Source organism: Rhea americana, unplaced genomic scaffold (assembly GCF_003343005.1).
Source record: "Rhea americana isolate MKP2758 unplaced genomic scaffold, rheAme1 scaffold_0, whole genome shotgun sequence".
In the NCBI taxonomy this organism is placed as follows: Eukaryota; Metazoa; Chordata; class Aves; order Rheiformes; family Rheidae; genus Rhea; species Rhea americana.
In genome coordinates, this window is record NW_028185037.1 from 16291826 (window position 1) to 16303089 (window position 11264).

Below are 11264 nucleotides of genomic sequence, written 5' to 3' on the forward strand. Positions count from 1 at the left end.
GAGGGTATCAGAGAATATTAAAATAAAAGGCTAGGAGAAGAAAAAGACTGTTATGTGCTAAATTAACAATTTTATAGAGCCTTATTTTACTCAAGTTTGGGTAAGAAGTCTTATTAAGTGACTTATTCTTACTTTTGATACAGCAGCGACCTTAGCAGAATCTGGTTTGAAGCTGACTGCAGTCTGCTTTTAAAAACAGCCTTGTGTCACACCAGAAGTGTAGGAGGGAGGGTTGAGCTGACCCAGAGACTCATTTCTGTCCAAGCAAAGTAGTTTATTTTGTTTTGAATGAGCTTTTAGCAGCAGATGTGGCTAGGGCAAACAGTGTACTTGTGTTGTCCTCAGCGATATGGGGACTTGCGGAGTAGGAAAGGTGATTTGGAGGCTGCACTCTGTTGGCAATTTTCTGGTGGACCGCTACTCTTTGGCCAGATCTTGTGATATCTGCTATGTTGCCTTAAGTGTAATTACTGTTGAAATTATCTTCTTATTTTGCTATTCTGAGTCTGCCAATACTTCTCACATCTTTCTTCCCTAGAGCAAGTCTCAGTTTATCCTCCTGATTTTCAGAGGTTTTCAATTAGTTCTGCCCTACCTGTCCTTCCCATCACTTAATGGCTAGATTGGCTCCATCCTTTGCTTTTTAGGTCAGGCTATATTGTTGACTTACCTCTTTTTCCTGTCACCAAGCTCCTTTTTAGCACYGCTGCTGAGTGAGATAAATACCATTTAAAAAGTTTTAAGTCTGTCACCCTGTCTGCACCTCAGGCTCTTCTCCAAACTCCCTTAAAGCTCACTTAAACGGCCTAAAACAGCAGCTGCCATGGGAAACCAGCTAAACTGCTGGCAGGTTGCCACTAAAGCTGTCGACCCTGGATTTCACTGCTACTGCTTACTCATTAATTTTGTTCTCCTGCTRTAGCTTCTCTGCAAACTGAGGCAAGTTCTTGGTGCCTGAAGTCCATCAGATATGGGATAAGACCCAGCTAATAGTCAGTCTGCATAACCTACAAGGCAAGAAAGAGAATTTTGTGTTTCGTGCTGTCAGTGGAAAGGTGTGTGCGCTGGTTCTGAACAAACATAGCAGTTTTTTGCTGTAATCTTTATCTACTAGACATCATAGACCTTTGAAGACATGGATATACTAACATATTATCTTGTTGGCAACATAGCTATGTACAGATGGTGTTTGTTGTTTGCTCACAGCTTGCTTCACATTCTCTCCATCATAGAGCTTACCTGAAAAGAAAAGAAGGCTTATTCAGTTTTCCAATATAAAAAGTTCTTTGTAGAGAGGTAAAAAAGCTTTCGAAGATATTTAAGAAGCAAGGYGGAGACACTTAATATTACCTACCTTCTAAGTTATCTCTAGGATCCAGAAGGGCTAGAGCATTCGTACAAGATTATGGTGCATTRTATCTGTCTGTGAAACTATAATTTTGTAGGTTCCTTGTGGACTGTACTTTAACATATCAAAGGACTCATACTTGTCTGAGAGAGGTAACCATCACCTCTCTCAGAGTCACAGATGGCCACCCTGAGAGTTTCTTCTCTCCCTGCAGCCTGGTTGCCTGCCCTAGCTATACCTATAAAGTCTACTGGAGGTGGAGGTGGATACCTTGACCTATCAGGTAGAGAGAGGTATCTGACATGGTGCCTCTCAGGCAGTTCCCTTCTCTCCTTGGGCTCTTATGTTTGTTAAGCTCCCCTCAAGTGATGAGGGAGAAGGGACTAGGAGAACTGAGATGAGGGAGAGCTGTGGAAATTGCAGCATCCCGGGAACTTAAGGGAAGCTGAAGGTCTGGAGAAACCCAGAGGCTGGTGCATTTGCAAGAGTTAGGTCATGAGATGGTCTCACAAAGGAGACCAAGGGAGAAGTTGGGGTAGGTAATGGCTAAGCTTAAGAGGAATTAATACTGCTGATGAACATGCAGATACTTCTTATTTTCAACACCCTTCACAGTGCCCACCCAAACTAGAGTGCAAATTCCTGTCTGGGCAGTAGTAAGATGGGAAGGGAAGAAGTCCCAATATAATGACTTCCCCAGTTCTGTGAAATACTTTGGACCTCTCATAAACTCTTTTCCCCTTCTCTGGAGATATTCAAGGCCCGTTTGGATGCAAACCTGTCTACCATGCTCTAGGTGACTCTGCTGAGCAGGGAGGTTGGACTAGATGTTCTCCAGAGGTCGTTTCCAACCTTACTGATTCTATGATTCTATAACCTGTTTTTTATTTCTAGCTTTTCTGTAGATTTGCAATATCATCTTATCATACCTCCATTTTCCACACATAAAATAGGAATAATTTTTTCTTCCTCTCTTCTTTCATTGTGAAGATCAACTTCATAGTGGCAGAAAGGTGAAAAGGAGCAAGGTTTGACTGGAGTACTGAGTATGGAGCCTCAAAGCCTTAAAAACGGGATAGCAGTTACTATTACTGGAAAGGCTCATCTTGCCCAATGCTAACTACTAGCCTAGGTATGTCAGTCTCTCCCTCAGCAACAGCCACCCAAGCTAGTTTTTCAGACTCTAGAATAGGCACGAGGCAACAACAGGTTTGCTATCTTTCTTGCYAACGCTAATGTTTCAAATATTTGTGCTGTTCTTTACATAGATTTAATATCAGTCATTGTGCTAATATTGTTGCTAATGAAATAAAATACTCTATGATTCAGAAACCTCCTGTGCAAGGACTTTGAATAACTATAAAAAGACRTAATTTTTGAATATGAAATAGAATCAGTTTGGCTTTTAACAAAGGTTGCAAACTGCAAGATCTTGTTAATGTAAATAACAACTCATGAGAGCCATCTTGCTGATGTGAAGGGGACAGCTCATGAAGTATGTTTATATTGCATTCCCTGTTTCACACCGGCTGGAAGTTGTYATAGCGTAGATCATCAAAACTATACTTTTTAATCTGAAAATCTAGAATAGTTTTTAGCTTTGAAAGTACCAGTTCATTCTGCATTTTTTTACAGCTTTACCGGGAACCTGCTAGGAGTCCGGCAGGTAAGAGATTCAAAGACAACTCAGAAACTACTATGCACTAAATCCACTGGTAAGACTGTGYTATAACCCTCCCAACTCTTCCTATTAAACTTTAGTATTGAGTTCAGCTGGTGGCAGCTGATACGATTCACTGCGGAGATTCAGTGATTGCTGCCAAGAGGCACCTGCCATGTAACCATTTCAGCATCTGCAGAATTGGACCATTAGGCGTTTTATTGATAAATGGCTCTGCTGGCTATCAAGATCCAGATAGCCTTTAATGAAGGATGTCCACAGTAGAGTGATTGCAATGTGTCAGCTGAATAACATATTGGGATTTTTTTTAGATTTATTTGAAAATACAATTCAACATGTGCTAAATTAATGATTGCAGGCATGGATCAGATGGTTGGTAAAGGAAAATGAATCTACATGTCATGTGCCTGTTTCTGCTGTGATGTGTTGGTAATTAGTTTAAATATATCTGTTACATCTGTTGATTTTTGGTTTTACTGTTGAGTTACGATCCAATCTGCATTATTATTTAAAAAATAATTTTGTTCCATACTGCAGCAAAATTCATGGTGATACTGTAAATAAACTAAACTCTAGATTGCCTGAGTCTCAAGACCATAACAACATAAATGAATAGGGAAAGATAACTTGCTTTAACACACACATGAAATTTTATTTAAGCTGGAAACCTGTGAAGTTTCTTCATTATATCACAAGCAACCTTTCAGAGCAGGCAACAGCTGTAAATACAGCAGTGAAGCTACCCATGGTTAAGAGAGTACGGATGGAAGCACTGTCTTTCTTAATTCTTCAGCTATCAAATGTAGAAAGGGTTTGTTTACTCAGCAGCAGAAGACTTCTGCCCTTCAGTGTAATTCCTGCTTGTGCTGTGCACCATGCAAAACAGAAGCATGAGCTGCATAAAGGTGAATTTCTCTCATTTTTCACAATAAACATAGTCCATTACTCAGGGTTCATCTACTGTCACACCCAATTGCTTTTTTATTTATAAATACTGAGCTTCGCATTGTGTCAGAGCCCGATTGCCCATAGAGACCCTAAATCAGCAGCTTTAGCCCTATTTAGGGCAACTCTCAAGCAGCTGGTACTGTGTAATCACATGCACAGGTGCTTTCCTGAGCTGGAAACAGCTAAATATATCCATACCCAAGTGATCTTTGAATTTTTCGCTAGATCAGCTTTGAAAATGTTCCTTCCCCTTCTGCTTCAATAGGAGAACTGTATTTCCATATTGCTAACAGACCTCACGGGACCAGACTAATTTTGATCTGTTCTCGGTTAAATCCTTCAGACCCTGATCCAGCACAGGGATTTCTACTCCTTTTTTTCCTTTGTATTTCACATTACATATTAGAGCTACATCAAAAACTAAAMCTGCTACAAGCTTGGTAAAGAAAGATGCTTCTCAGGACCACACCAAGCCATGGTTCTGTGAGGTGACGGTCAAGRATTTCTAGATCAGATACGAGCTGTTGGATTTGATGTTTAAAGCTCTAATGTCTTGAAACCTATTATCTAAGAGAGTTACCTTCCCCTGCATACCCTCCTGCCASAGGTGAGGTCCTTAGAGGTGCAGAYGCTGCAGCTCCACAAGTAAAAGTCAAAGAGGCCCTTGCCTTCTTTTGGGCACTGACTGCAGAATCCACTTCTCTGGTTTTGTTTCTCCAAAAAGTTCAAGTATTTAGACTTCTAAAACCAAAGTAGGCCTCTCATTTTTTCTTCGGCAGTCAAAACTGGGAGAGATTTCATGACAGAAGGACTGCTTAAGTGGGAAAAGACTGGAACACAACTATAACATGTTATACAGAACTGGACCATAAATTACACACCTGTTACTAGAATCATAGAATGGTAAGGTTGGAAGGGACCTGTGGAGATCATCTAGTCCAACCCTCAGCAKAGGCCATACAGGGATTGAACCCCTGACCTTAGCATTAAGGCAGCACCATGCTCTAACCAACTGAGCTAACTAGGAGGGCCCAAAGTTACTGAGCACTTAGATATATTTTAAAATTATAGCAAAATTCCTTTTGACTTCAGTAGTTTAGGATTTAATCTGTAAAATCAAAATGAATTTAAAATATTTCTTGTCCCATTGACATTACAGAAATTGAAGAAAAATATTAATTCATATAATTATGAATTAGCCAAGATTTTCCCAATGAATGAAGGAGAGAAACAAGAAAAGCTCTACATATATTTGGATTATAGGAGAGAAGTATGAATCAAACGGAGTTAAGATTAATCTTTAGGTTGTCATATCCTTGAGGACTGCTACAGAACCAGTCTCTTATATCTGAATGGAAACGCCATCTTTCTTGAAATAGATGTATATGCCTCTTAACAAAACGTTCATTTTGAAAAATCCATTCTCTTGGTGGTGGGGGGGGGAGAGAAAATAGGGAAAAAATGGAATTTCACCTAAAACTTCCTGAATAGCTATATTTTAAGGATTGAGTCTAACATATAAAAACAAATCTGTAGTGTGTGTGCATGGGTGAACTATATACATGTATACTACCCAAGCAATAAAAAACTCGGAAAACTTACTTTTAAAACTTTTAAAAGAAAATATTTTATATGTTCAATAGTAGAGGGATTCACATTTCTAGTGACATTTCAGGAGCCAAAACTATTTAGTTTCCCAGGAGACATTTGACATTCTTGTTCTGGYTGGCTTAAATGAAATATTTTTCTCCAATGTTTAAGAATGTAGATGAAGGAAAGAACTGGTTTCTCTGTGAACAGAAAAGAGTTTTGATTTGACCTTTATAAATTGAGGATAAAAACAGCAAGCAATCTAAATTGCTGCAGTCTCAACTGTATACTATCTAGATTCTCACTTTTACAGAAAAATAAATGACTCTCTGGCTACTAGATTTACCTTTCCCACAGATCTGTATCACTTAAAAAATAATTTTCCTGATGCAGTTATGTTGTCTGGATTTCAGGTAATTTTTAAAGCTTATTTCATGGCATAAATGTAACCTTTTTGATGAGAAGTAGATCATTAGCTCATTAGATAGGAATAGGTCTAGAATATCTGACCCTCAGTAAAATTCTTTACCACTTCTGGATGTATCACAGATGGATCTAATTGTGTTATTCTCCCAGTTATCACTGCTTCCCATTGCTCCATGAAAGCAGAAACAACCACACCTAAAACATTCTTTGCTGACAATTTTAATTTTGTTTCTATGCAAATAAGGCACAAGAGCAGTCATTAGCACTTTTGCCATGAACTAGGAAAAAATGTGGAGGTCCCAGCTCTGAACGTGCAAGTATGCACTATTTGAGCAAAAGCAGCAATTCTCTCAGATATTAATAAATAACAAGTTGTTATAGTCACTGTTACTAAACATATAGAGGGCAAAATTGCATGCATTACATAGTCTTTATGATACTGAACACTGAGGTGCTGGCAGATAAAGTAAGAGTTCTGATTTGATCGATATTAAAGGTAAGAATCAAGCTTGTCATGAAGAGAGATTGCACACACCTCTAGCTGCAAACATGTCTATGTGGATTTCWCTGGCTGCATTGCAACTATTAACTAACATAGCTGTGTTATCTAAAATTAACAGTCTGTTAATAGGTGTTTTTATCCAAAATAAACAGAAGAAATAGGAATTGCAAATGATATTAGTCATCTCTCTTTTGCTATTAAGGGACTAATAGTTCTATATACATTTGCTGAAAGCCCATGTTTTCTTTGTGTGAAACAGTGAAAATTTAAATACTGCAACTGTTCTCAAATGATCTGACTAGAAACTCTGCTCTTGCAACTCTGTGCTGCAGTGGGGAAAGCAAAAAAATGCTTTTCTCTCAGGTCTCCAAATGATGAAATCTTGATTTCAGGGGAAGGCTGTCTTGAAATGGCTGACAACTAACCCATTGCATTGATATTCTGTCAGAGCCTTCCACTGCTGAAGAAACAGAGGTAAAACAAATAAATCCCTTCACTAAGGAGCAAGCCAACGTCAATACTGCACACTATGTTTGCAAGGTCAACTCCACGCAGTCCACAGATTGTTCTGTTTATAACTGCTGTGTTCAAAAGCAAAGCTCGCTGTCGACTCACATGTATGGACAGCAGATACTATCACACAGAAACCAAAATAATAAACTGCACCAAGTGTTCTTGTAAGGGAGAGTTGTGCTCTGCAGGGTTAACTCCTGAGAATAGGAAGGTGATGTCAATGTGGAGGCAAAGATTAAACAATACACTGGAAAAGCTTTGAAGAGCACTTGGGTTCTGGGAGGGGCAGTGCCCAGAAATCACACTGCTGACTTCTAGAGAAGGATATACCCACCAATGCACCATGATTTAACTCACATATCAGGAAGCTGTGATTTCCCTATCTCTGTGGCAGAAAATGCCAGATGAATCCTAGGTTAGTCCATAATGTCATCAACATGACACTGTTGGTTGTTTTCCTGTGGCAAAGATCAAAATGATAGTTGCATGAGGCACAATTAGGGCTTGACATAAAAGCTACACAGGAAGATTAGATAAAATAGTGCTTTACATTCAAATCATCTCAGCTAAAGAGTTTAGGTTGTTTTTTTCTTGAGTGACTAGTGTTGACAGTCACTGGATGATATAGGGGTGTCTGCAACATATGCAACTTTACCTGGACAAGATGCCCTAGAATCACTGGACAAGGGGTCAAAGAATCAATAGAATTGAAGATACAACATATCTGGCTCTGGAGTATGTGTCAATGTTCACATACTAACCATTGTTGACTGAATTAACTAGCTCTCTGCTGACTGTAATGGGACACCAGCCAACTATCCAGACGTAAACTCTTAAAATCAGGTGATATTAATTCCAGTTCTGGATATCTAACTTCTTCAGATTGCTTTATATATACTCCCTTGCCTTGAGCATAGGGCATGATGGTTATCAAATGCTACCCATCATACCTGCATGAGATACAATTGCAGAAAAAAATGATATCTCATGTTTAAGTATGGCCCCAGCCAGAGCAAAAAGGAGTCAAGGTGTTAAAGCCAACTCCAGATCTCATGCAAATGATGACAATGCAATGCCATTAGAGGTTTTGCAAGAGGGAAGTGACTACAAAGAGTCATTCAAGGCTGGYCCAAATTCTTTAGTTGATGAGGAACCTTCTGTTCTCATCAGCTATATATAGGATATTGTTATTAGCTGGAATTAATCTGCAATAGGGAAGAAGACAGACACTTTGATTCTGTATTGAGAATCTGAGATAGACGTTTCATAATATACTGCCTTAGAAGGCAGATTAAAGATTTTAAACCTTAAAGGGTTTTAACTCCTCTACCCCCTACTAATCAAAGCTATTACAGTAGCTTTTGCAGCCCAGAGAAGCTTTTATAAATTGAAGCAATAACACTGAGCTGCCATATGACACAGCCCTTCCTGGATTCCCAGTAACACTATGTTGCACAGCCCTGATCTGAGCTCTGAGCCTGCTTTTGTGGAAGCTTTTTAGAAAGYAGAGGTGGGGAAACTCAAGCTGTCCCTTCATGCCGCCCAATGACAAAAGCAGGATCAGTTGTACTGCAAACACTCCTGACAGATGTCTGTATTAAACAAATTCCAGTGATAAAGAATCTACAATCTCTTAGTCAAATTATTTCAGTGTTTTCCTATATTTTTAGAAGTTTTTTCTTGGTATCTAAGATTTGCTGTATTTCAGGCATCTTACCTTTTTCTCAGTCGATAAGAAAAATAGTCTGTTTTCCTTCTCTCYGCAGCTACCTTTTAAATATTTGAAGAGTATTTTGATTCTTCCATCAGTCTTTCCAAATAATTCCAGTTTCTTTAGTTGTCATTTATATTTTCCACATCCTTCATTGCCTTCTTCTGCGCCCAGATTGAAAGAATCCTTTGCCATAACTTTGTAGGACCTCTGTATCCTGTTCTGTCCATGTCAAGCAATGCAGAAGGCACTGGAGTGATGTGCTCCGCTAGGACGAGCGGATCCCCTATCGTGTGCTGAATAACTGTATCTAACCCATACAAAAGCATTCCCTCAGTGAAGGGTCAGATTAACACCTGTATACGACTCTCTTTAGCCTACTGAACATCCAGTCATTATCTTCCTTGTCATTGCGGAGGAAGTCAAATGGCCTTCCAGAGTTTAGAGGTGTTGATCTCAAGGAGGAGGAAAAGTGACACCAGAGCAGGGCTTTATGACAGAGCATGTTTTCAGRTCAAGAAAAGAAAAAACGATTCAGGCAGGAAGTACGGATCTAGGTTTGGCCTGAAAGAGAGAAAGTTGTTTTTCTTTGTTCRTGTTGATATGGTTGAGCTGTTCCATTCTTTTACTGGAGAGAAAATACAAGCTGTTTTAAAATTTTACCCCTGACTTGTGGTGCCACCTGTTGATTTGCTCATTAGTTGGCATGACTAGACGAGATCAGGTTTCAACTGTGAACCTTTGCTGTATGGAAGAACTCAGTATCCACCTTGCCAGTCTTGTCTCATCAAATTAAACTAAATTAAACTGCCTTTGAGGTCTAGATGGTAAGAATGTGCACAGCAGAGATGTGTCTGTGCTTTAAATTCTGTATCAAGTGTAGATAAGAGGAGTGTGCCTTTGGAGCTAAATCTCATTGATGTGTGAGCTAGTATTCATGTCAGGTTTTCTTTKAAGAATACTTGAATGACTCTATTTTTAGTCAGTTTTTTTCTTACTTCATCAGATATTGCATGCATAATGCATTATCAACGAATAAAAATTTTAATCATAGTGTAAATCAGCCGAAAGATGCTACAAGAAATCAAAGTCCAGACTGCTTTGCTTCAGGGAGCTGAGCAAATGGATTCTGCTTTCTAATTCCTGAATTCATAGAGGCCCTATGGAGGATGCTCCTCAGATGTGTGGCTGATTRGGGAATGTGTGTTACAAACCATTAAGATTAGTCCCCACCATAGAACATCATCCTTAAATCCTAAAGTAGCTATACATTTTTAATTTTTGCTTATCAGAAATGCAGACCAAAATGTGCTTATCTTCTCTGGATAATTCAAAGAAAGTACAGCTCTTGATTAACGGCAGAAAACCATTTGCTGATCATTCACAAATTCCAAACCTAGGAAGATAAGGCTGTAATTTCCATGCGATCTTCCATGTGCAAGGTCAGCAAGTAAACCATTCACAAGCACAGGAGGCTCAAACACTTCATTTCCTGCAGCAAAGAGTAATTATCTCAGGTAATGTCCTTTTACTTAAATGTTAAGGAAACAGAATTAAAATCAAACTCTTTGTTGAACAGCAAAGAGCACTGAAATGGAATTAAACAGATCTTTTTCTTTTCTGAGAAGACTTTTTAGCATTGTTATTGTTGTTGTTATGGATCATCCATTTCATCAATAGTTTTTAAAAGTGGCTCAAATATTTCATTAGTGGGGGGCGGATTTCAGAGAGATGTGTATTGCTTTTCCCTGCAGGCTACTCTGCTGTAACAGCAGCCTCTGCAGCTAGACTGTATGCACAAAAAACATCTGCCTCTTATTTACCTTCATCTGGGCAACAGAGGCAGGAGCAGCTCATGACATGGTCTGTGCAGGGACACTCTCGGGCTGGGAAGGAAACATTCAGCTCTTGCTACCTAAACAGTCATGGCAGTTTGGATAAATGAGCCAGATCTAGACAGCAGGTCGTCAGCTGGAGCTCTGTCTTAATGTGACAAACATCTGCTAAAGGTATCATTTCATCTGAGGCCATACTTATGACAGCAGGAATATTTTTTTTCCTGACCTCAATGACTCTTCTTCACACAGTATTTTATCTTTTACAGGAAGAATCTTTCTCTTTTGCARTCTGGAGCAGCCTTTTTTATTTCTTTAGCTTACGCATCCATTGTATTTTAAGTTCTCTCTTACCTTTGGTTATGCCTCCTTATTTCACTTTCTCCTGAGTTATCCATCTCCGTTTCTACAGCATGTAATTGAGGAACTGAATATTCATCGTTAGTCTCTAGAGCTACATAATGATCTCCAGGCATGATAAAACTCTCCTTGGATGTGTTTTGGATAAATCAGAGCCAAAGAACTAAATGGGACTGGRAGATGTAATACCTCCCATTAGTTTATAAAGAATTGCAGAGGGAACATTTATCCCTTCATAGGGGAAAAGATAGAATAAAATGGAGTTGAGAGTGGGGGCATGAGAGAGGAGGAGGAGGAGGAAGAAAGGAGYCAGGCAGCTATCAAGGAGGAGAAAGCAAGTTGTTTCAGCC